This window comes from Macaca nemestrina, chromosome 15, assembly GCF_043159975.1.
Source record: "Macaca nemestrina isolate mMacNem1 chromosome 15, mMacNem.hap1, whole genome shotgun sequence".
Taxonomy (NCBI): Eukaryota; Metazoa; Chordata; class Mammalia; order Primates; family Cercopithecidae; genus Macaca; species Macaca nemestrina.
In genome coordinates, this window is record NC_092139.1 from 30,651,760 (window position 1) to 30,675,246 (window position 23,487).

A 23,487-nucleotide genomic window follows, 5' to 3' on the forward strand; every position below is an offset into this window, starting at 1 on the left:
CTTATTCCAAAAACATATTTTGCTTAAATAAGGGAAATAGTCCAGTTTTGCAATGGTCCAGTTTTGCAGTTTTGTTTTTTTTTTTTTTTTTTTTTTTTTGGAGACGGAGTCTTGCTCTGTCACCCGGGCTGGAGTGCAGTGGCCGGATCTCAGCTCAATGCAAGCTCCGCCTCCCGGGTTTAGGCCATTCTCCTGCCTCAGCCTCCCGTGTAGCTGGGACTACAGGCGCCCGCCACCTCGCCCAGCTAGTTTTTTGTATTTTTTAGTAGAGACGGGGTTTCACTGTGTTAGCCAGGATAGTCTCGATCTCCTGACCTCGTGATCTGCTCGTATAGGCCTCCCAAAGTGCTGGGATTACAGGCTTGAGCCACTGCGCCCAGCCTCAGTTTTGCAATGTTAATAACTGCCAGTCTCTCATATTTTTTATAAATATCATTTCCCGACTAGCAGTGAGCTAGGAAACTGGCCTCAAATTCTGACCAAATCTCTCAGTATTAGGTAAAAATAACACAAAACAAAACAAAAAACCAGCCAATAGGGGTTAAAAATTGCACAATTAAACTTGAATGTAAATTATACTATATACAGACTGGTATAAACATCACTGAAATGGTTTTGAAAGGATGAAACATTTATATTTTAACACAATTTCTTCTATATTATCCCAATTTTCATTAAAGGAAAACTGATATGTAATTTTCTTCTTTATAGATATGAAAAAGCAAGAAGGCACAGCAGAGAGAAACAGATGCTACCCACAGGGCAGCGGTGGCATTTGGTTGTTTTGGTCTTTGTACCAGCAATTCCCACTCCCGAGGCAGATTTCCGCTTCCTGCCAATCTACACGGTTTCTCTTGCAGTCAAGACAGGAACAATGGACCCTACTCCTCCAGCAGCAAGTGCCTTTTCCTGCCACTGCAGTAACACAGCACTGCTATTGTCAGAGGGGCTCTCAAATCCTTTATAAATACACTTCATTAGGAGATCCACACCATTCTTGTCCGGAGATTGAACTGTCTTTTCAATATCATTAGCTTTAAAAGAGATGAGCACCTTCAAGACAATGCTGCCTGCCCGGTCCTTCACTGCCTGACTCTTGGTGTTGATGGGGAGGTTCTTCAGAGCTGCCTGTAGGGCAGCTGTCACATTTCCTTGCCGCAGGCGGGAGTCCACCTCGCCTTCGTCGGGCCCGGCCTGGCCGTCGCCCCCATCTTCTTCGTCCATGAACTTGTTCTCGTCATATTCATCCACGTCCACCTTCCGGAACCGGGCCGACGACGCTGTTCTTCGACATCCCAATCCCTACCAGTGGCAAAGGCCTCTTCTTGGCGCTGCCTCTACCTCAGCAAGCCGAGCCCAGCAGCCCACTGCCCGGCGCCTGATTCACTTCCCTCTTCCACTCTGGGGCTGCAATTGTATTAATAGCAGTGAGTGTGTCCCTCATGAGTGGTAACAGCAATGAGGGTTTGTACGGGTCCAGGGCAATTGGTTGATGTAACCCAGGAGTCTTGTTGATGTGTGTGCACACACGTATGTTAATATGTAAGATCTCTGCTTGAGGGAATATAGGAGACGACAGTGTCGAGATCATTCCTGAGTAGGGTACACTCAGCGTCCTGAGTATGCACTGAGGGAATCCCCTTAGCGACAGCACTGGGGATAGCATTGTATCTTAATCCTTCAGGGTTAAGGCCTTGTTCCCCACAGCAAAGGAAAGGACTACAGTCTCCCAGTCATGTGGCATGACTAAGTACCTATTGGGACGGAGATGTAGCGAGAGATGAGAACGGAAGAAGAGGCAAAGGCACCTCCACCTCCTGGGTTCAAGCGATTCTCCCACCTCAGCCTCCTGAGTAGCTGGGATTACAGGCATGCACCACCACCATGCCCGTCTAATTTTGTACTTTTAGTAGATATCGGGTTTCACCATGTTGGCCAGGCTGGTCTCAAACTCCTGATCTCAAGTGATCCACCCGCCCCAGCCTCCCAAAGTGCTGGGATTACAGGCATGAGCCACTGCTCTCGGCCTTTTTAATGTTTTTGAGATGTGGGCTCACTGTGTTGCCCAGGCTGGCCTGAAACTCCTGGCCTTAGGTAATCCTCCTGCTTCAGCCACTCAAGTAGCTGGGACTATAGGGGCACCACTGCACCTGGCTTCCCTTTTAATTTTTATTTTAGCATTGTTTTACTATTTTTTTTTTTTTGTTTGTTTAAGCAGTCTTCTTGAAGACAGTGAACAGTGTCAGCTGCTGACCACACTAGGTGTTCGTGAGGCACAACTCTGACAGCCTGCCCTGGGCTTTGCTAGTGACACTAGTCAAGGTAGCCAGAGTGTCTGGGTAGCCAGCAAGCTGGCATTGGAGGGGAGGTGACTGGGCTCAGTTAGTCATAATAGTGGCTTCCACCAGCCCTGCCAAGCACCAATGGCCAGAGACCTGGGGGATCTGGGTGAGGCTCATCCCTTTGAAGGAGAGTGAACAGAAATCAAAAAGTATCAGCTGGACCGCAGCACGGAGGAGCAGCTGCAGACTTCAGCAGACTCATTCAGGTTAGTGCGGATGGAGGCAGGCTTTCCTTTGATCACGCTTTTGAAACAAAGCATATACTTGGGAAGAAAGGGAAATGATAGCAAGAGGGAATTCTTGACCTCGAAATCGTCTGTGAAACGTTGTGCATATGTGATTTTTCAGGGAGACGGTCCATAGCTTTCTCTGGGTCCATAACGGGTTCTCTGGCCCTGAAAAACCTCAGAATGTTTGTATATGATATTCCTATAACCTGCATGTGGTTCATCCACAATCACAGACACATAAGGGCAGGGGAGGTTGTTGATTTCTTTCAGTTTAGGTAGTAGTAGTGCAGTTCTACAGTGGGGAAAGTGTCTTGTTGAAAGGGGCACATCATTCTAGACTGGTACTGGTTCAGAGTATATTTTAAAAATGTAATACTGAAACAAATTAAAGATTGTAAAAAGTGGCTGGGCGCGGTGGCTCAGGCCTATAATCCCAGCACTTTGGGAGGCCAAGGCGGGTGGATCATGAGGTCAGGAGTTCAAGACCAGCCTGGCTAACACGGTGAAACTCCGTCTCTACTAAAATACAAAAATTAGCCGAGCGTGGTGGTGAGCTCCTGTAATTCCAGCTACTCAGGAGGCTGAGGCAGGAGAATCACTTGAACCCGGGAGGTAGAGGTTGTAGTGAGCCAAGATTGTGCCATTACATTCCAGCCTGGGCAACAGAGTGAGACTCCATCTCAAAAAAAAAAAAAAAAAATTATAAAAAGTATGATCCTGTAAATATCAAAACATATTCAAATATGTACATGTTTGCATATGCAGAGAAAGAAGTCTGGAAGGATAAACATTTAAGTGATGATTGCTCCTTAGGAGTGGGATTGAGGATGGAGAGTGAAGTAGAAACCTGCATGTTTTCCTTTATGTACTTCTGTATTTGAATTTTAAAAATAAGCGTGTCTTATTTACTTTTTTATTACTTTGCAATTAAAAAAACAAACAAACAAAGGATGGCCAAGTGCAGTGGCTCACACCTGTACTCCCAGCACTTTGGGAGGCCAAGGTGGGAGGATCGCTGGAGTCCAGGAGTTTGAGACCAGCCTGGGCGACACAGGGAGACCGCGTCCCTACAAATTATTTAAAAATTAGTCAGTCGCAGTGGTGCACGCCTGTGGTCCCAGTTACTCAGGAGGCTGATGTGGGAGAATTGCCTGAGCTCAGGAGGTTGAGGTTGCAGCGAGCCATGATTGTGCCACTGCACTCCAGCCTGGGCAACAGAGCAAGTCCCTGTCTTAAAAATAAAAATAAAAACAAAAACAAAGGATGATATTATAGAAATAAAATACTGGATGCTACCTGACATACCCTGAAAAGATTTAAAGAAGCTGGATGGAGAGTCATATACAGTTTGTGACAATGATGTTGAGGAATTTGTAGGACTCTCCTTCCCTTTCATAGTTCAAATTTAGGGTGGAGTTTGCTCTCAACAACTACTGCTCTGTCACCAAAACATACAGCTTGTTTGTCGTGTATCTTCTTTCACCTGAGGCCCCTTTTTGCCCTGGGATACTCTCAAACTCTATTACCCTTCTGCTTCATCGGCCACTGTTTCTGAAATGCTAAAACTTGGGAAAGGCAACACACAATTTTGTTGGGGTTTAGTTTCTTAGCCAAACTAACTGTCCCAAATTCTGAGGGTCAGGGCCCAGGGGAGAACCACCTGTCATTATTAGTTACCTCAATTCTGCATACCAGATGTTCAGCAGCTGCAGGGGGACCCTGCTTCCCCCCACATCTTCCACCTACCTGGGTTATGTTACAGCTGCGGCAAGAGCCTGGCTGGGGTGAGCATAGGAGGCTAGCTGAGGGACTTTCAGTAAAGTCCACTCAGGTTTATCAGTAATGTCCATGATCAGACATAATTTCTGGGGTAGCATGAGGGTGGCAATATGTTTCATTTACTTAGTGTCGTCCTAGAATAGCCAATCAATCATCACATTTACTTTTATTTATATTTTAATTTTTTAGAGACAGGGTCTTGCTCTGCTGTCCAGGCAGTAGTGCAGTGGCACAATCATAGCTCACTGTGGTCTCAACCTCCTGGGCTTAAGTGATCCTTCCACCTCAGCCTCCTGAGTAGCTGGGACTACACGCACACGCCACCACGACTGGCTAATTTTAAAATATTTTGTAGATATGAGGGTCTTGCTATGTTGCCCAGGCTGGTCTTGAACTTCTGACCTCAAGTGATCCTCCTGCCTCAGCCTCCCACACTGTTGGGATTACAGGCATGAGCCACTGAGCCTGGCTAACAAATATGTTTTGAATGCTATTCAAAAGTCTTATCTGATGGTTCCCTTCCAGGGGAGTTAATCTCTCTTCTCTGAACACATTCTATTATAATTATTTGTTCATTTGTCTGCTTCTTCTAGACTGAGGATTCATCAAGGGCAGGACCCGTGCCTTATTCATCTACATACCCACTACTCCATCCCCCACCACTCCCAGGCCACACCAACCCAGGGCCTAACGTTGTGCTCAGCGCAAAATAAGGCCTCAGGAAATGTTTCTGTCAACTGAATCAAGTTACTGTATGTTCGATATATGTGAAGAACAGATGCCTTACCTTTAAATGGCTTTCAGTACTTCAGGGAAGAGAGACAAGTAACTAACAAAAGGAGGAGGGAGAAGTGCTAGAGTTGAGGCACAAGTGAAACAAATGCCTTGGGTATGCAGAAGAGAGTGGTTCCACGTATGGGGTCTTGGGCCTCTCTAATTTCCTCAGACCCCTGATTTTGGTCTGCAGCTCCTAGAGAGCTCCACACTCACCTCTGTGTGGCTCCTGCTGGGCCCCCCTCTCTAAAGTGGTTCTGTATAGCAGGCAGGAGTGCCCTTTCTTCTCCACACTCTGCAGCCTTTTCCCTCTGGCAGTCTCCTTGAATTTCCTGCTTTACAGGGTGGCTTTTTTTTTTCTTTCTGAGACAGCGTCTTGCTCTGTCACTCAGGCTGGAGTGCAGTGGTGCCATCTCAGCTCACTGTAACCTCTGCCTTCAGGGTTCAAGCAATTCTCCCACCTCAGCCTCCTTAGTAGCTGGGTCGACAGGCATGTGCCACCATGCCTGGCTAATTTGTTTTTTTTTTTTTGTATTTTTGGTAGAGATGGGGTTTTACTATGTTGCCCAGGCTGATGAATTATTCGATTTTTAAGTTCTTTTCTAACGTTGACTTGCTGTTATTCCAAATAAGTGGCATCCCTTTCAGAGAGGCTACAGCATATTCCGTTGAATATTTCTTTCTTTCTGTTTTTATAGATAGGATCTTGCTCTGTCACCCAGGCTGGAAGGCAATGGCAAGATCATAGCTCACTGCAGCCTTGACCTCCTGGGCTCAAGCAATTCTCCCACCTCAGCCTCCCAAGCAGCTGAGACTACAGGTGTGAGCCACCATGCCAGGCCAATTATTTTTTTAGTAGAGGTGAGGTCTCACAATGTTGCCCAGGTTGGTCTCGAACTCCTGGGCTCAAGAGACACTCTCTCCTCAGCCTCCCAAAGTGCTGGAATTACAAGGGTGAGCCATTGTGCCTGGCCTGAATATTTCTTTTATTGTGAGGATTTGCCCTCTGAGAATAAATCTGACCTCTGAAAATAGACAATGATTTCCAGCTAACTCTGGTAAGAATAATAATATTTTTGATTGAAAATGAGCTATGGCATAAGTAATGGGATTTTAATAACTTAAAACTGATTTTAGTTTTTAGCTAATACAGCCAGAATTGAGACAGTCAGTAGAATGTTTTTCCCCAAAGTTGTAATACTGAGATGTCATAAGTTCATTCTAATGCTGCAAGTAGATTAAAATATCTTTGAATTCTAGACATGCCTTCAGAGGCTTTTTTTTTTTTTTTTTTTGAGACGGAGTCTTGATCTGTTGCCAGGCTGGAGTGCAGTGGCGTGATCTCGGCTCACTGCAACCTCCACCTCCCGGGTTCAAGAGATTCTCCTTCCTCAGCCTCCTGAGTAGCTGGGATTACAGGTGCCCATCACCACACCAGGCTAATTTTTGTATTTTTAGGAGCGACAGGGTTTTACCATGTTGGCCAGGCTGGTCTCGAACTCTTGATCTCAGGCGATCTGCCCTCCTTGGCCTTCCAAAGTGCTGGGATTACAGGCATGTGCCACTGTGCCTGGCCCTCAGGGGCAATTTAAAAGTCACACAAGACAGGGCACCAAGGCTTATGCCTGTAATCCCAGCACTTTGGGAGGTGGAGTCAGGAAGATTGCTTGAGACCAGGAGTTTGAGACCAGCCTGGACAACATGGCAAGACCTCATCTCCACAAAAATTTAAAAAATTAGCTGGGCGCGGTAGTGCATGCCTATAGTTTCAGCTATCTTGGGAGGCTGAGGCAGGAGGATCACTTGAGCCTAGGAGATCAAGGCTGCAGTGAGCTGTGCTTGTGCCACTGCATTCCAGTCTGGGGAACAGAGAGAGACCATGTCTCAAAAAAAAAGTCATATAAGAAAAAGCACTGGCAGGGTGCAGTGACTCACACCTGTAGTCCCACCATTTTGGGAGGCCGAGGCAGGTACATGACAAGGTCAGGAGTTCAAGACCAGCCTGACTAACATGATGAAACCTCGTCTCTACTAAAAATATAAAAAATTTGCTGGGCATGGTGGCATGCGCGTGTAATCCCAGTTACTCAGGAGGCTGAGGCAGGAGAATCACTTGAACCCAGGAGGCGGAGGTTGCAGTGAGCCAAGATCACACCATTACACTCCAGCCTGGGTGACAGAAGGAGACTCTGTCTCAAAAAAAAAAAAGCATTATATAAAATAATAATCATAGCTTTCATAATAAGATGGAAACCTGTTTCAATTGAGGACCATGTGAGGTAAATATCAATTTAAATCAGTCTTTTCTGAAAACGGCTATTTAGGAGAGAGGCATATACTATGTTAAACACGGCAGGGTACATTGGCTCATGCCTGTAGTCCCAGCTACTTGAGAGCCTGAGGCAGGTGGCTCACCTAAGCCTGGGAGGTTGAGGCTGTGGTGAGCCGTGATCATGCCACTGCACTCCAGCCTGGGTGATAGAGTGAGACCCTGTCTCAAAATAAAAAAAACAAAAAAGAAAAAAAATAATGACAACTCAAACTAAAACAAAAAAACCTAAAAACATAAAATGTTAAACTTACTAGATTTTAAAATTAAAGACAGGAGTACAAAACAGGCAGAAAAGGAAAGGAGAGAGGAGAAAAGTACACAGGAAAAGAAATAAATAGAAGAGTTGTGGGAATTGGAGTTAATCAGTAAAGGGAGCTTCACGTTTATCTGCAATTTTTAAAAATATAAAAGATGAAGGCCCGGCGCAGGGGCTCATGCCTGTAATCCCAGCACTTTGGGAGGCCGAGGTGGGCAGATCACTTGAGGTCAGGAGTTCAAGACCGGCCTGGGCAACATGGCGAAACCCCATCTCTACCAAAAATACAAAAAATTAGTCAGGCATGATGGCATGTGCCTGTGGTCCTAGGAGGCGGAGGTGGGAGGATTGCTTGAGCCCAGAGACAGAGGTTGCAGTGAGCTGAGATTTCTGAATCCAGTGGGACTGATTGCAAAGGAGACCCAAGGAACAGTGCTAAGTTAGATGCCGATTACCCACTTTAAGTCCTTTATTGTGGAGTCTGTTCATTATCAACAGAATAGAGTACTGTGAATATATGCCTGATGTTGCTCATTGTAGACAATGGTGAGAGAAGAATTTTCCAAAGGAACTTGCAAAACTTACTGTAGAAAATTCACCCAAACAAGAAACTGGAATTAGTGAGGGTCAAGGAACAGCAGGGGAAGAAGAAGAGAAGAAAAAACAGAAGAGAGGTGGAAGACGCCAAATAAAACAAAAAAAGACCGTGCCACAAAAGGTTACTATAGCCCAAATTCCCAGGGCAAAGAAGAAATATGTGACAAGAGTGTGTGGCCTTGCAATTTTTGAAATTGATCTTAAAGAAGCACAAAGATTTTTTGCTCAAAAATTCTCCTGTGCTGCCTCAGTAATGGGGAGGATGAAATTATCATTCAGGGAGACTTTACAGATGACATAATTGATGTCATTCCGAAAAATGGCCAGAGGTAGATGATGACAGCATCGAAGATCTTGGAGAAGTAAAGACGTGAATTTGAAAATTTGTCTGTATTTAATGGCCTGAACTGGGAGTTGATATGGCCAAAGGGAGGCCTGTATGTACATATATTTACAGTAGAATATATATATATTTACTGTAGTGTGTGTGTGTATATATATATATATTCTACGGTAAAACTGCAGACTGCCCTTGTCCTCGGCATTTTCACTGTTCTGTACAAGGCTGCTTGTTTTTTTAATTGCCAAAGTCAAATAAACAGGGAGACTGTCATGCTCATGCATTAATAGAATTTAGTCAAATAAAAAATTTTGGTCATTTGCTGGGCGCGGTGGCTCACACCTGTAATCCCAGCACGTTGGGAGGCCAGGGTGGGCAGATCATGAGGTCAGGAGTTGGAGACCAGCCTGGCCAATATGGTGACATCCCGTCTCTACTAAAAAAAATACAAAATTTAGCCAGGCATGGTGGTGTGCACCTGTAGTCCCAGCTACTCAGGAGGCTGAGGCATGAGAATCGCTGGAGCCCGGGAGGCGGAGGTTGCAATGAGCCAAGATCGCGCCACTGCACTCCAGCCTGGATGACAGAGTGAGACTCCGTCTAAAAAAAAAAAAAAAAAAAAAAAAAAAATTGGTTATTTGGTACTGACTTTCTCTTTCACTCTCTCTCTCTCTCTCTTTTTTTTTTTTTTTTTTTTTGAGACAGAGTCTCATATTGTCGCCCGTGCTGGAGTGCAGTGGCGCGATCTCAGCTCACTGCAACCTCCGCCTCCTGGGTTTGAGCAATTCTCCTGCCTCAGTCTCCTGAGTAGCTGGGATTACAGGTGCCCGCCACCATGCCCAGCTAAGTTTTGTATTTTTAGTAGAGACAGGGTTTCACCATGTTTGCCAGGCTGGTCTCGAACTCCTGACCTCGTGATTTGCCCATCTTGGCCTCCCAAAGTGCTGGGATTACAGGCATGAGCCACTGTGCCCGGCCTGACTTTCTCTTTCTCTCTCTTTTTTTTTTTTTTTTTGAAAAACCTGGTAGACTTTATGGGGAGCATTTTTGTTGATTATTCTACTGATCTAAAGCTGAGTGATTTTTTAAAAGAATTTGAATTTGGCTTCCTAACCGGTAATATGTCTCCTTGCTTCTTTCATGTGATAGTTTTGAGATCGGTGTGAATCTAATAGATTTGTGGTTGAATTTGCTTTGTTGTTACAAAGTCCACCCTATGGGCACAATAACACACTGTTGGTAGGAGTTGTTCGAGTTCTTCTGGAGATTATTTGGTAAAGTATACTAAAAGCCTTAAACCATGTATGTGCACTGTTTGAACCAGTAAGCCACTTCTTTGACATTAGAAGACATTAGAAGAAATAACCAGTCTTGCGTAAAACTTATGGATGAAAGTATTCATCACAATATTATTTATAACGAAAAATTGCAAATGTTATAAATGAACAATTGGAAAATAGTTAAAAAAGTGATGGTACATTGTGTGGTAGAATATTATGCATATGTTTAAATAATCGTATTTTCTTCCTTTTTTTTTTTTTTTTTGAGACGGAGTCTCGCTCTCGCCCAGGCTGGAGTGCAAGTGGCGTGATCTCCGCTCACTGCAAGCTCCGCCTCCCGGGTTCCCGCCATTCTCCTGCCTCAGCCTCCGGAGTAGCTGGGACTACAGGCGCCCGCCACCACGCTCGGCTAATTTTTTGTATTTTTAGTAGAGACGGGGTTTCACCGAGTTAGCCAGGATGGTCTCGATCTCCTGACCTTGTGATCCGCCCGCCTTGGCCTCCCAAAGTGCTGGGATTACAGGCCTGAGCCACTGCACCCGGCCTAAATAATCGTATTTTCTAAGATTACTTGGAAACATTTGGTAATGTCAAGGGGGGCACCCCAGATACATTTTAGACATTAATCATCATCACTGTTCTGAGTGGAAGGTCATTCAGAGAGGCTAGAGTTTCTTATTCTGGCTATAAATTATGTGAGTAAAATTCTGCTAACCATTTAAAAATACTGTACACCCATGCTCAATATATAGTCCTGGAAATAGCAACTGAAACATCTCTTCTCACAAGAGAAAATGAGAGTTTTAATGGTGCGTTAGATGAATTTAAACTTTAAATCAGATGCTGCAAATTGGAAGGAAGACTTGTGGTGTTCTAAATTGCTGTGAACACTTCTAAGAAACTTAGAGCCCATGAAACCATTATTTATTGCCATGCAAATTATAATCTTGAATGAGGAGTTTTTTTTTAAAAAAATAAAGTATTAGAAAAATGTAAAGTATTCGAAAGATGTAAAATTAAAACATGAAATTCTGCATTAACTATGAATTTTACTAAATAGAATTACTTTTGAAGCACATCTATCCATTGAGACTATCTTGTATGTGTTACGTATGTATTGTGTTGGTGCTGGAAGGTGTCTGTGTGCCTGTGTCACCATGTGCTCCACAGTTCTTAGCAAACGCAGTTTCAATCCATAGATAGCCAGCAGTGGATGTTACTATAGGAAAATGCAGGATTAAAATTGTCCTTGCGTTAAAAAAAATCAGAATAATTTTTTCTTAACAACACTAAAATTATTTAATCTCTTGGGCTGTATCTACATACACATACCGATTTCAGTATTGTGACTGCATTGGCTAGTCTAATTGTTATGCCTAACAGATGCCAAATTGAATAATATTTTAATGGGTGGTTTGAATCTTATGTAGACAGCCTGCTTCAGAACTCTTCTTTGAGACCAAGAACCATATAGCAGGCTCAGACTGTCTGAAGGGCCCTGAGTTAGAATTTGAGAGAAGACTTGAGGCTGTGTCCCTTCTCAACGGACAAAAGGACAAGACTCCTTCAGGCAGCTGTTTGTCAGTGTGAAATCTGTCACCCTGTTCCACTGAAACAGGGGTCAGAGTCCAGGGTTCCTAGCTGTTTATTCCCACAATGTACAAGGAATACAATGCTGATAGGCGATGCTAAATGATTGTTTTAGATCTCCTGACATCATTCCCTTTAGGCTGTTTTATCTATCATTACTCAACAAAGACCTTAGTGGGTACAATATTGATTTTGTTTATGCTCTCCAGAAATCACTTCTCTGCATTTTCTCCTTCTCGGTAATCATGTCTTTTGATTTCTGAATTCCTTTACCTGGGGTGCATTGTGCACAAGCACTCATTAAGCATAGCTGAAGCTGAGCTGATAGTCTGTGACAGCTCTCAACAACTTTACAGCAGAAGGAGGGAAGACGCTTTGATGTGAGATGAAATTTTCTGCAGAAGAGGATTAAGTCAGAACCAAGGAGGTATAGCTGAGCAAATCTTAAGACTGTGTATGCATTAGTTCTATTTGGAGAAAGTAGAAAAGGTTTTGAGACAGACATTTATGAAAGTGTTTTTCATTTTGTTTTGCTTTGTTGTTTGTTTGTTTTTTGAGTGGGTCCCAGTAAGGCATCCAAAATAACCACAGGAAACCCAAAATGACTGGCTGGGTGCGCTGGCTCATGCTTGTAATCCCAGCACTTTGGGAGGCTGAGGTGGACAGATCACCTGAGGCTAGGAGTTCGAGACTAGCCTGGCCAACATAGTGGAACCATGTCTCTACTAAAAATACAAAAATTAGCCAGGCGTGGTGGCATGTGCCTGTTGTCCCAGCTACTCAGGAGGCTGAGGTGAGAGAATCGTTTGAACTCACGAGGCAGAGGTTGCAGTGAGCCAAGATCATGCCATTGCACTCCAGCCTGGGCGACAGAGTAAGACTCCATCTCAAAAATAATAAAAATAAAAACAAAAATAAAATAAAATAAAATAAAAATTTAAAAAAGAAAACCAAAAAAGACTTCAATATGCCATCCCATTTAGCCTCTTTAATCTCCTCCAAAGGAAACAGCAGAACAAAATGTTCCATATCACTGAAGCAGAGCAAACTCACCCACAACTGAAAACATTAACCTGAGCTTCCTTTAATGGGCATTACAATGTGTGAAAATGGATATCCATTCAGAAAATCAAGCATTTACAAAGGACAAGGAGAGTCTGCAATAAATGGAATTTTGGTCATCTGTTTCATCTGTAATAAATATGAAATGAACAAATGCTACATGTGCAGACTGATCCCCAAATCCTAAATTCTGCTCTGTAAGAGTTATTAGAAATCTGAAACTACAAGCAACTTTCTGAAGACATTTAAAGAAACACTAAAGTGTGACTTTGGGGTCAGGGTTGACATTTAGGAATACTTCTTTCTTAGATATACATATACATATATTTATTTATTTATTTACTGCTTGGCAATGGAAAATGCACAGAGTAAAGAGAAAGAGGCCGGGCGCGGTGGCTCACGCCTGTAATCCCAGCACCTTGGGAGGCCGAGGTGGGCAGATCACGAGGTCAGGAGATCAAGACCATCCTGGCTAACACAGGTGAAACCCCGTCTCTACTAAAAATACAAAAAAAATTAGTCGGGCGTGGTGGCGGGCGCCTGTAGTCCCAGCTACTCAGGGAGGCTGAGGCAGGAGAATGGCGTGAACCCCGGAGGTGGAGCTTGCAGTGAGCCGACATTGCGCCACTGCACTCCAGACTGGGCGACAAAGCGAGACTCCGTCTCAAAAAAAAAAAAAAAAGAAGCCACTAGTTAGCAAAAGATCAACTGCTTTCTTCACTGAACTCTTCTTAACTACTCTGACCCACAAAAGTGAATCAAAAAAATCTGTTTAACTTTCCAAGAAAGGAGGAAAAACTGTTAAGTTCTTTAAACTTTCCAAAGTAGCAGCAGCTTCACTCATTCTGGAAGCAGATTAAAGTTGCCATCTAAACTCATATGCTTTCCCACAAAGAGCCCAGGCCAAGGAACTTCCTTTTTCACCTTGCAGCAGTGGAGATTTGCTGCTTACTTGTCTATAACTTCAAAGACAAGAACAGGAAAACAGCCAATCATACTACAAAATTATTTCAAACTTCACCACATCTCCCAGGCAGGAAGGTTCTTACAGACCCACAGTGAAAAGAAGAAACGTTTCATCAACTGAAAGACAGCTGTAAGCAGACCAAGAGAGGTTTTACAAAAGAAGCAAAAGTAGAGGGTATCCTTTATTTTACAGAGGGGCTCTCTAGCAACCCAGTTCATATAAAACTAAAACTTAAAGAAGAAAATAGAATCTCTGTAGGCGGCAGAAGAAAAGAAAATTGTTTCCTCCTACTTACAGCGCAAGTGACTATCCCTCTAAGGCTAGGCAGAGCAGAGGGTCTCTCCTGTCCTTGGATAGCAGAGGCAAGTCGTGTTGCTGTGAGACTTTTTAAAGATCCCAGTAACTCCCAGCAGCTGGCTTCCCCATCTCATCTCTTTGCTTTCAGCCAAGCAAACATCATGCCTTCATACTCATTCTGGTTGCCAGAAGTCTTGTGGTCTATTCTTCTATATTTCTCCCCATTCCTTAGAATTGGAATTGATGTTGACATGGAGGTTAAAAGGGATTGGAAGGGAAGTGGTTGCATCACGGACACTTCATGGGCGAGTTTAATGAGAATTTAATTCAGAATGGATCCCAAGAGACGGAATAAAACTAAGTCTAGTTGAGTTAACCTAGAAAAACAAGTCCTGCCAAAGAAGGGTCTAATTCAGCTTCTTTCAGAAATTCCGGGTGAGTTAAGGAGAAATTGGTGGAGAAGTTAAACTTTGATGGGCAGATTGCCAAGGCCCAGCCCACCTTATTAGTAAAATCTCATTGGGACCCTTTTTTGCGGGAATATTGGTCTCATAATTTTCGGATTTCAGTTGAAGGGCTGTACTTACGTGGACTCAAAAACTATGACGCTGCAGTTCTTTTATTCTCCTTACTCAGTTGGCTTTTCCTTGGATCAACTAGAATTTACAAGGTTATGTGAAAGTTGATCATGCATACTGGGTCATTCTTGTCATACCCAACTAAATCAGAGTCTAGGGGCCAGGAGGGAAGAAGCACTTGGGGCACAGCACCTGCTCCATGAATTAAATTTTTCACAAACCCAGCTGCTAAAATGACCCTGCTGTAACCCCAAGAGCCGTTTAGTAGCTGCTGAAACATGACTTTAAGAATAGTTTTGCCTACCACCATCACTCACCAATCAGAGTTTGCCAGCTCCCAAATGCTTCCTTTTTTCTTTTTTTTTTTTCTTTTTTTTTTTTTTTTTTGAGACGGAGTCTCGCTGTGTCTCCCAGGCTGGAGTGCAGTGGCGTGATCTCGGCTCACTGCAAGCTCCGCCTCCCGGGTTCATGCCATTCTCCCGCCTCAGCCTCCCGAGTAGCTGAGACTACAGGCGCCCGCCACCACGCCCGGCTAGTTTTTTGTATTTTTAGTAGAGACGGGGTTTCACCGTGTTAGCCAGGATAGTCTCGATCTCCTGACCTCGTGATCCACCTGCCTCGGCCTCCCAAAGTGCTGGGATTACAGGCTTGAGCCACCGCGCCCGGCCTCCTGTTTTCTTTTTTTTAAACCTTCTTTCCAAATGCTTCTTTAGTGCCAATAAACTTCCTTTCAAAACAATACAGAACATTTCTCTAATAAAACTCCCAACCTTCTTTCTGTTCCTCAGACACACTGAAGACCAACTGGTTAGTGTGTGTGTGCCTCAAACTGCAATCCTTGTTCCAGAATAGAATGCTTTAAAGTTAGAGATTTATCACTGTTTTATTTTGACTTCAACAGTCACAATTTATTGCTTCCTGGATAATGTGGAGCTTAGAGGCTCTGCAGAAGAAAGTAGGTTATTATGGGCCCTGCAATAAACGTTGTTTGGTTTTGATGTGATGGGTGTAGAAGAGCGGGATAGGAGATGGCACACCCCTACATTGATTTATCCTTATTTCTAGGAACCAATTTCTTTTTGGTAATTTGTAGAGACAAGGGCAACTGGAAAGATAAGTGAATAGGGAGTCAGGAGATCTGGATTCCAGTTTAGGCTTTGTTACTTTCTCTCTGATCTTGGACAAGTCACATAAACTGAACACTGCTATCTCATCTACCAACCACACTGGGCTGAAAAGAGGATCCAATGAGATAATGTAGACACCTTGAAAACTGTGAAGCATTCCACAAATGTGAATGTTTTCCAAATTTTAGTTCATTATATGACCCACCAAGTAAGGCTTTGGATAAATAATTTGATTGGGAGGCCGAGGCAGGCCGATCACCTGAGGTCAGGAGTTCGAGAGGAGCCTGGCCAACATGGTGAAATCCCGTCTGTACTAAAAATACAGAAATTAGCCAGGTGTGGTGGCGGGTGCCTGTAGTCCCAGCTACTCAGGAGGCTGAAGCAGAAGAATCGCTTGAACATGGAAGGCAGAGGTTGCGGTGAGCCGAGATTGCACCACTGCACTCTAGCCTGGGCAACAGAGCGAAACTCTGTCTCAGAAAAAAAAAGAAAAAAGAAAAAAAAAAAGAAAAAATATTTGAACGTGGGGTTGGGAGGAGAAGAGGAACATATGGAGTCTGATGGATACTAGGTGGTGGGATGGGGGATGGGAGTGGAACTAAGTAGAAAAGAAAAAGCAGGGAAAGAAAGCAGAAAATATATCAAGTTTCTAGAGAAAGACTTGTCCGAGGTGTCTTTGGGGGCTTACATTACTCCCTTAGAAATAATTAGCCAGGAAAGTATTCTGGGAAGATGGCAGAGTAGGAAGCTCTAGGATTCTGTTTCCTTACCTAACCAAAACTTGTACTGGCAGAATCTGTAACTATTTTAAAGCCATGGAGTCTATTGAAGGCTTGCAACTTCTAGGGGAAGGCTTGGATGGCAAAGTGTCCTTGGCACAGAGATGGCCTATAACAATAAAAAACAAACAACAACAATAACAAAAAACAGTAACAAAATAAAGTAAACCCTGAGGAAAGGGGAGAACCTGGTTTCTAGAGTTATCACATCATTAAACTCAAATGTCTAGTTTTCAACCAAAAAATCACAAGGCATACAAATAAAAGAAAAAATATGGCACATTCAAAGGAAAAAAGTCAACAGAAACTCTAAAAGTCCTCATGGCAGACCTACTAGACAAATACATTAAAACAGTTATCTTAGAGATGCTCAGAGAACTAAAGGAAGATGTGGGGAGTGAAAAAAAAAAAGTACAAGTAAAAGGAGAATACCTAAATAGAGATATGGAAAACCTAGAAAGAAACCAGAAAGCACAATAACTTTTTATAGTATTGATTAGTACAATAACCAAAATTTAAAATGCACTAGAGGGATTCAAAGGCAGATTGGATTAGACAAAAACTTTGGAGGCCAGAGGCTGTGGGCCAATAAATTCAAAGTTCTGAAAGAGAAAACTGTCAACCAATACTCCTATATCAGATCATCTCAATTGATTCAGGAAGAGCATTTGACAAACTACCACAGTTTCATAATAAAAAACACTCAACAAACCAGGAATAGGAGAAGACTGCTTCAACATAATAAAAGCCAAAAGCCACATATGAAATACCCACAGCCAACATCATACACAATGATAAAATAATGAAAGATTTTACTCCAACATTAAGAACAAGACAAATATGCCTGCTTTCACCACGTCTATTCAGAATAGTACTGGAAGTTCTACCTAGAACAATTAGGCAAGAAAAAGAAAGCAAAGGCATCCACATTAAAAAGGAAGGAGTAAAATGATCTCTGTTCACAGATGATATGATCTTAAAAGTAGAAAAGCCTAAAGATTCCGCAAAACACTGTTAGAACTAATACATGAGTTTAGCAAAGTAGCAGGATACAAAGTTATATCAATTACATCAGTTACATTTCTATATATTAACAATGAACAATCTGAAAAGGAAATTAAGAAAATGATTCAATTTACAAAAGCATCAAAAGAATTAGGAATTAACGTAGCCAAGGGGGTGAAAGATGTGTACAATGACAACTATAGAACATTGCTGAAATAAATTAAATAAGACATAAATATAAGCAATCTACAGATTCAATACAATTCCTATCAAAATCTCCAGGAGGTTTTTTTGCAGAAATAGAAAAAAAAAATCCATTCTAAAATTTGTATGGAATCTCAAAGGACTCCAAATAGCCAAAACAATCTTCAAAAACAAGAATAAAGCTGGAGGACTCACACTTCTTGATTTCAAAACTTACTACAAAGCCACAGTAATCAAAACAGTGTGGTACTTGCATAAAGACAAACATGTAGAAAAATGAAATAGAATAGAGAGCCCAGAAATAAACCTTTATATATATGGTCAAATGATTTTTGACAAAGGTGTCAAGGCCATTTAATGGGAGAAAGAAGAGGTTTTTTCAACAAATGGTACTAGGAAAACTGGATATCTACATGCAAAACAATGAAGTTAGACTCTTACCTAACACCACATACAAAAACTTACCCAAAATGAATCATAGACCTAAATGTACTAATAAGACCTGAAACTATAAAACTCAAGAAGATTTTTCCAGGCAAATAATTTTCCTCCACACTCACCTTATCTAGAGTTTCCCAAAATTCTTCAGCTGCCTTCGTATCAGCACTTGCATACTCCCCTCTCACATTCACATTATATAATGCATAATGATTTATTTTTAAGATGGGGGTCTTGCCATCTTTCTCAGACTGGTTTCAAACTCCTGGGCTCAGGCAATTCTCCCACCCCAGACTCCCAAAGTGTTAGGATTACAGGTGCGAGCCACCGTGACAGGCTGAATAACGATTGTTTTTTATTTTTTTGAGACAGAGATTTCACTCTTGTTGCCCAGACTGGAGTGCAGTGGTGCGATCTCGGCTCACTGCAACCTCCCCCTCCTGGGTTCAAGCTATTCTTCTGCCTCAACTTCCCAAGTAGCTGGGATTACAGGCACGCACCACCATGCCTGGCTAATTTTTTTGTGTGTATTTTTAGTAGAGACAGGGTTTCACCATGTTGGCCAGGCTGGTCTCAGACTCCTGACCTCAGGTGATCTGCCCGCTTCAGCCTCCGTGCTGGGATCATAGGCGTTAGCCTTTGCGCCAGGCCATGACCATGATTCTTGAATCATTTAAACCACCTAGAGCTAGCAGTAAATTCAACATCCTAGTCAGGTTTAGCCTTTTCTGTCTGTCTTTCTTTTCTTTCGCTCCCTCCCTCCTTTCTCCTTTCCTTTCTCTCTTTCTCCTTCCTCCCTCCCTCCCTTCCTTCTCTCTCTCTCTCTTTCTTTTCTCTCTTTCTCTCTCTTTCTCCCTCCTTCCTTCCTTCTCTCTTTCTCTCTTTCTCTTTCTTTCTCTCTCTCTCTCTTTCTTTCTTTCTCCTTCCCTCCCTCCCTCCCTGCCTTCCTTCCTTCCTTCTTCCCTCCCTCCCTTCTTTCTTTCTTTCTTTCTTTCTTTCTTTCTTTCTTTCTTTCTTTCTTTCTTTCTTTCTTTCTTTCTTTCTTTCTTTCTTTCTTTCTTTCTTTCTTTTTCTTTCTTTCTTTTTTCTTTCTTTCTTTCTTTCTTTCTTTCTTTCTCTCTCTCTCTCTCTCTGTCTCTCTCTCTCTCTCTCTCTTTCTTTCTTTCTTTTCTTCTTTCTTTCCTTCTTTCTTTCACAGAGTCTCACTCTGTCACACAGGCTGGAGTGCAGTGGCATGATCATGAGCCCACTTCAGCTTTGACTTCTGGGCTCTAGCAATCCTCCCATCTCTGCCTCCTGAGTAGTAGGGGCCACAGCCATGCACTACCATGCCCAGCCAGACTTTTCTCTCAACATCACAAACAAACTTTGTTTTGGCCATGATTGTTATCATGCTAAGAGAGATACGCTTCTGTTGCCTGGTCTTCAATCTAGGTCATTAGAAGTTTCTCCATATTCCATATAGACCCTTCGTGAACTTTTGTTAGTCTCATTGCCTTCAGTGAAGCAGATTCTTTTTTTCCTTTGTTTTTGAGATGGAGTCTCACTGTGTCACCCAGGCTGGAGTGCAATGGCATGATCTCAGCTCACTGCAACCTCAGCCTCCCCGGTTCAAGCAATTGTCCTGCCTCAGCCTCCCAAGTAGCTGGGATTACATGTGCCTGCCATCACACTCAGCTAATTTTTGTGTTTTTAGTAGAGACAGGGGTTTCACCATGTTGGTCAGGCTGGTCTCGAACTCCTGACCTCATGATCTGCCCACCTTGGCCTCCCAAAGTGCTGGGATTACAGGCGTGAGCCACTGCACCCAGCTGAAGCAGATTCTTTAACAGCTTTGGTCACTTTGCTCTTGTTCTTCAAGATGGTAGCTATGGTGGAATGGGACATGCCTGACTAGTGAGCAATAATCATCACTGACTTTTTTCCTTTGTAGCTCTTAATTACTTTAAATTTCATTTCTAGGTCAATCACTTGATGTGGCCTCTTACTGGCAACACTAGCCATGGATTTTGTGTGCTTTAGGAGCCATGACGAAAACAACAACATGAGACTGAATCAAATGCAAGAGAAAATAGTGTGCAAACAAGAGATGCAGTAAGCATGAAATATATGAGGATACTGTGGGTATAACATGACATACTGTTTTACAGTAAACTGTTTGTTTGTTTTCTGAGTTTCGCTCTGTCACGCAGGCTGAGTACAGTGGCGCGATCTCGGCTCACTGCAACGTCTGCCTCCTGGGTTCAACTGATTCTCCTGGCTCAGCCTCAGCCTTGGCCGCCCGAGTAGCTGGGATTACAGGCGCCTGCCACCACCCTTGGCGAATTTTTGTATTTTTAGTAGAGATGGGGTTTCACCATGTTGGTCAGGCTGGTTTATAGGACCACTGTCATATATGCAGTCCGTCATATACACTTGGGCAACAGAGTGAGGAAGAAAGAAAGGAAAGAAAGAAAGGGAGGGAGGGAGGGAAGGAAGGAAGGAAGGAAGGAAGGAAGGAAGGAAGGAAGGAAGGAAGGAAGGAAGGAAGGAAGGAAAAAAAAGGAAAGAAAGAAAAGAAGAAAAGAAAAGAAAAGAGAAAAGAAAAAAGAAAGAAGGCTGATAGTGCCACTGGATGCCTGGCCCCAACCACAACTCTGGAAGACCTATTGCATTAAGGGCCAATTAGCACAATGGTCTAAAACAAAAGCTATCACCTTTCCCTTAGGACTGACTAGTTATGCTATATTTTTACTGATTCTTAGGCACTAGTGGCCTTGTCTAATACTTAGAAGATTACAGACTGGCAGATTAAAGGCACCTCTCTTTGGGTCATGAGCCCTGGAAACAAATGGCAGCCACTAAACAGTCTGGATCACTCTTGTGGTGTACATGGTAAGGGCTCATTCTCTGATGAGACCAACTAGAATCAAGCTTTTGATCAAGCTTGTGTCAATCAGATGGCCACAGTTGCCACCTAGATCCATCATCACACTGGAGATGGCAACATCATCATCAACTAGGCACAAAGTAAGGGATTCTGTGTTTCTGATGCAGAAGCTGCCACTACATGCCAGACCTGTGACCTCTGCCAAAAGTTAGCCTATTTATCTCATGGTGAAAGAGGCCATATTGCACTGAGTATTGACTGGCTGCAGAGTGTTCACTGGCTCCTGGTAAATTGGTGACATCAGACCTTTGACCTCGTCCAAGCTATTCCACTTGTATCTTATTGCTGTTGACTTTTACTCAGGTAATGGTTTTGCTGTTCTAGTCTGATAAAGCCAACTCTGGCTACATCATTGTGGCCTTGAAACTAATCTGTGTCATGATTTTGGCTTTCCGGATGGTGATAATACTGCATTTTTTAGTGCAAAAACTCATCAACAATGGGTTTATAGTCAAAGTATTTGGTAGCCAATTCATTCCCCTTATTATCTTCAGACTGGTGGTATCATTGAGAGATGGAATAAACTTTTAATTTAAAAAACAGCTTTATTGAGATGTAATTCACACATCATAAAATTCACCCTTTTGAAGGTTTTTAGTATATTCACAGAGTTGTGCAACCATCCTACAGTATGCAGTCTTTGTGGCTGGCTTCTCTCACTTAGCAAAATGTTTTCAAAGTTTATCCATGTGGTAGCACATATCAGTACTTCATTCCTTGTCACGGCTAAATTGTCTCCTCTTAGCTTTACTGGTTAATGATTAGAATGAATAGGATGGATAGTTTTATAGACCTCTTTGGAAAATTCAGGGTTCTACCTGACCATTCCTGGGCATAATGTACCTTTCTTTTCCCTAACAGCAACTCCATTCCAGCCTGAGTTTTAAAACTTCTGAAGGACAGCCCAGGAAAAAATTGATCTGGAGGATTCAAACGTAATTCCAGTACAGTCACGTGAATTCTTTGTTAGACTGACAAGGTCCTGTCATGAGGACAATGACCATTCGGTTGAGTACACTTCTCACTAAGTCTTCAAATAGTTGCCCAAGCTGGGTAGGATTCGAGATATAACAGGTCTCTGATTTTTTTTTAAAAAAATGCTCTTGTTGGCCAGGTGCAATGGCTCACGCCTGTAATCCCAGCACTTTGGGAGGCCAAGGCAGGCAGATCATGAGGTCAGGAGATCAAGAGCATCCTGGCTAACAGGGTGAAACCCCATCTCTAATAGAAAAATATATAAAAAATTAGCTGAGCCTGGTGGCAGGTGCCTGTAGTCCCAGCTACTCAGGAGGCTGAGGCAGGAGAATGGTGTGAACCCAGGAGGTGGAGCTTGCAGTGAGCCGAGATCACACCACTGCACTCCACTCCAGCCTGCGCGACAGAGCGAGACTCTGTCTCTGTCTCAAAAAAAAAAAAAAAAAAAAAAAAATCTCTTGTCCCACTCACAATTGACTCTTTCAGATGAAAAGCGTTGGTGTGAGTGGGGAAGAATTGGAGAAAAGGTGAAGTTATAGCTACTGGGTTGGAATACACTGATTTTGTAACTGTGGAAGGAGAACAACGATCCCAGTATCTGGATGGAGAACACGTTAAACCTCAGGAAGTATGGAGAGGTAGGGAACAGTTAATGTTCTCTTTGTCCCTTAGATCCAGCACGGCAACCTGGCAAACAGTTACATGGTTTGTTTGAGGCACACTGTCATCAGGCAGTCAATCTCATCTGCTGCTGGATTTGTCAAACCAGTCCATGTGCTATTAAAACAGAGAAATTCATGTGGACATGCCTGACACTATGCCTTCTATGCCTGGTGCTGTCAAAGGTGGACAAACACAGACTGGCACAACTATATTTTAATCTGACTGATACAAAATCATATGCCTCTCCTGATGCCTGAGTGGCCTTGGTTATGCTATGTATGGTGATTGAGACTGGCCTTAAACTGTATACTGGATGTCTAAAATAAGTCCCTGATCCACCTGGGACTTATTCACAGATGGCTGAATCTGGGACTCTGAGGTCAATACTGCAGGTTTGTCTCATCTTGCTGCTTGGGGATTTATTGACAGTGATCTATGCTGTATGAGATAAATTGAATGGATTTGGTTCCAACCTCGACTAATCAGATTAATCAAAATGGCCTGCAGAATGGCATGCTCAAGTGAAAATCTCCCAAGAAGCCAAGATGATGTAGAACTGAGGGTGGATGCTGTTGAGAGACATTCTGCCATGAGTCTCTTATGCTCCTCCTCATCTTATAGAGTATACCAAGAATGTAAGGTATTGACTGCTCTTTAGCCAGGCCATTTCTCAGGATTATCTTTGCGGCAAGCAACTTTGAGGTGTGAAGTAATATCTCCCTGGGTTAAAAAGCAAGTTTGCTTACTGCTTTCTATAAAACAGTGGGTTCCCCAAACTCAGTGCTATTGTCATGTAACACATTTACCACATGTGTAGACCTTCATCTGGGCCTTTGTGTTGTCCCTGTTGGAGTTAGGGAGCAAGAGCTGATGCAAAAGTTAATGCTCATGCTGCTTGCTGTGTGGTGAATAATAAAGTTCATTGTCTCTGACCTAAGTCTCA

The 23,487-nt window shown here is 43.0% G+C and overlaps 1 protein-coding gene and 2 pseudogenes across 4 annotated transcripts in view; 1 reads left to right on the plus strand and 2 right to left on the minus strand.

Moving 5' to 3' along the window:
* The window catches only part of ASI (agouti signaling protein), a 93,513-nt gene that overhangs the window by 19,668 nt on the left and 50,358 nt on the right, over positions 1–23,487 (minus strand). The gene's annotated exons all lie outside the window — the stretch shown is intronic.
* LOC105496234 (actin-related protein 2/3 complex subunit 5 pseudogene) lies at positions 486–1,666 on the minus strand (annotated as a pseudogene).
* On the plus strand, positions 2,424–8,737 carry LOC105496523 (density-regulated protein pseudogene; annotated as a pseudogene).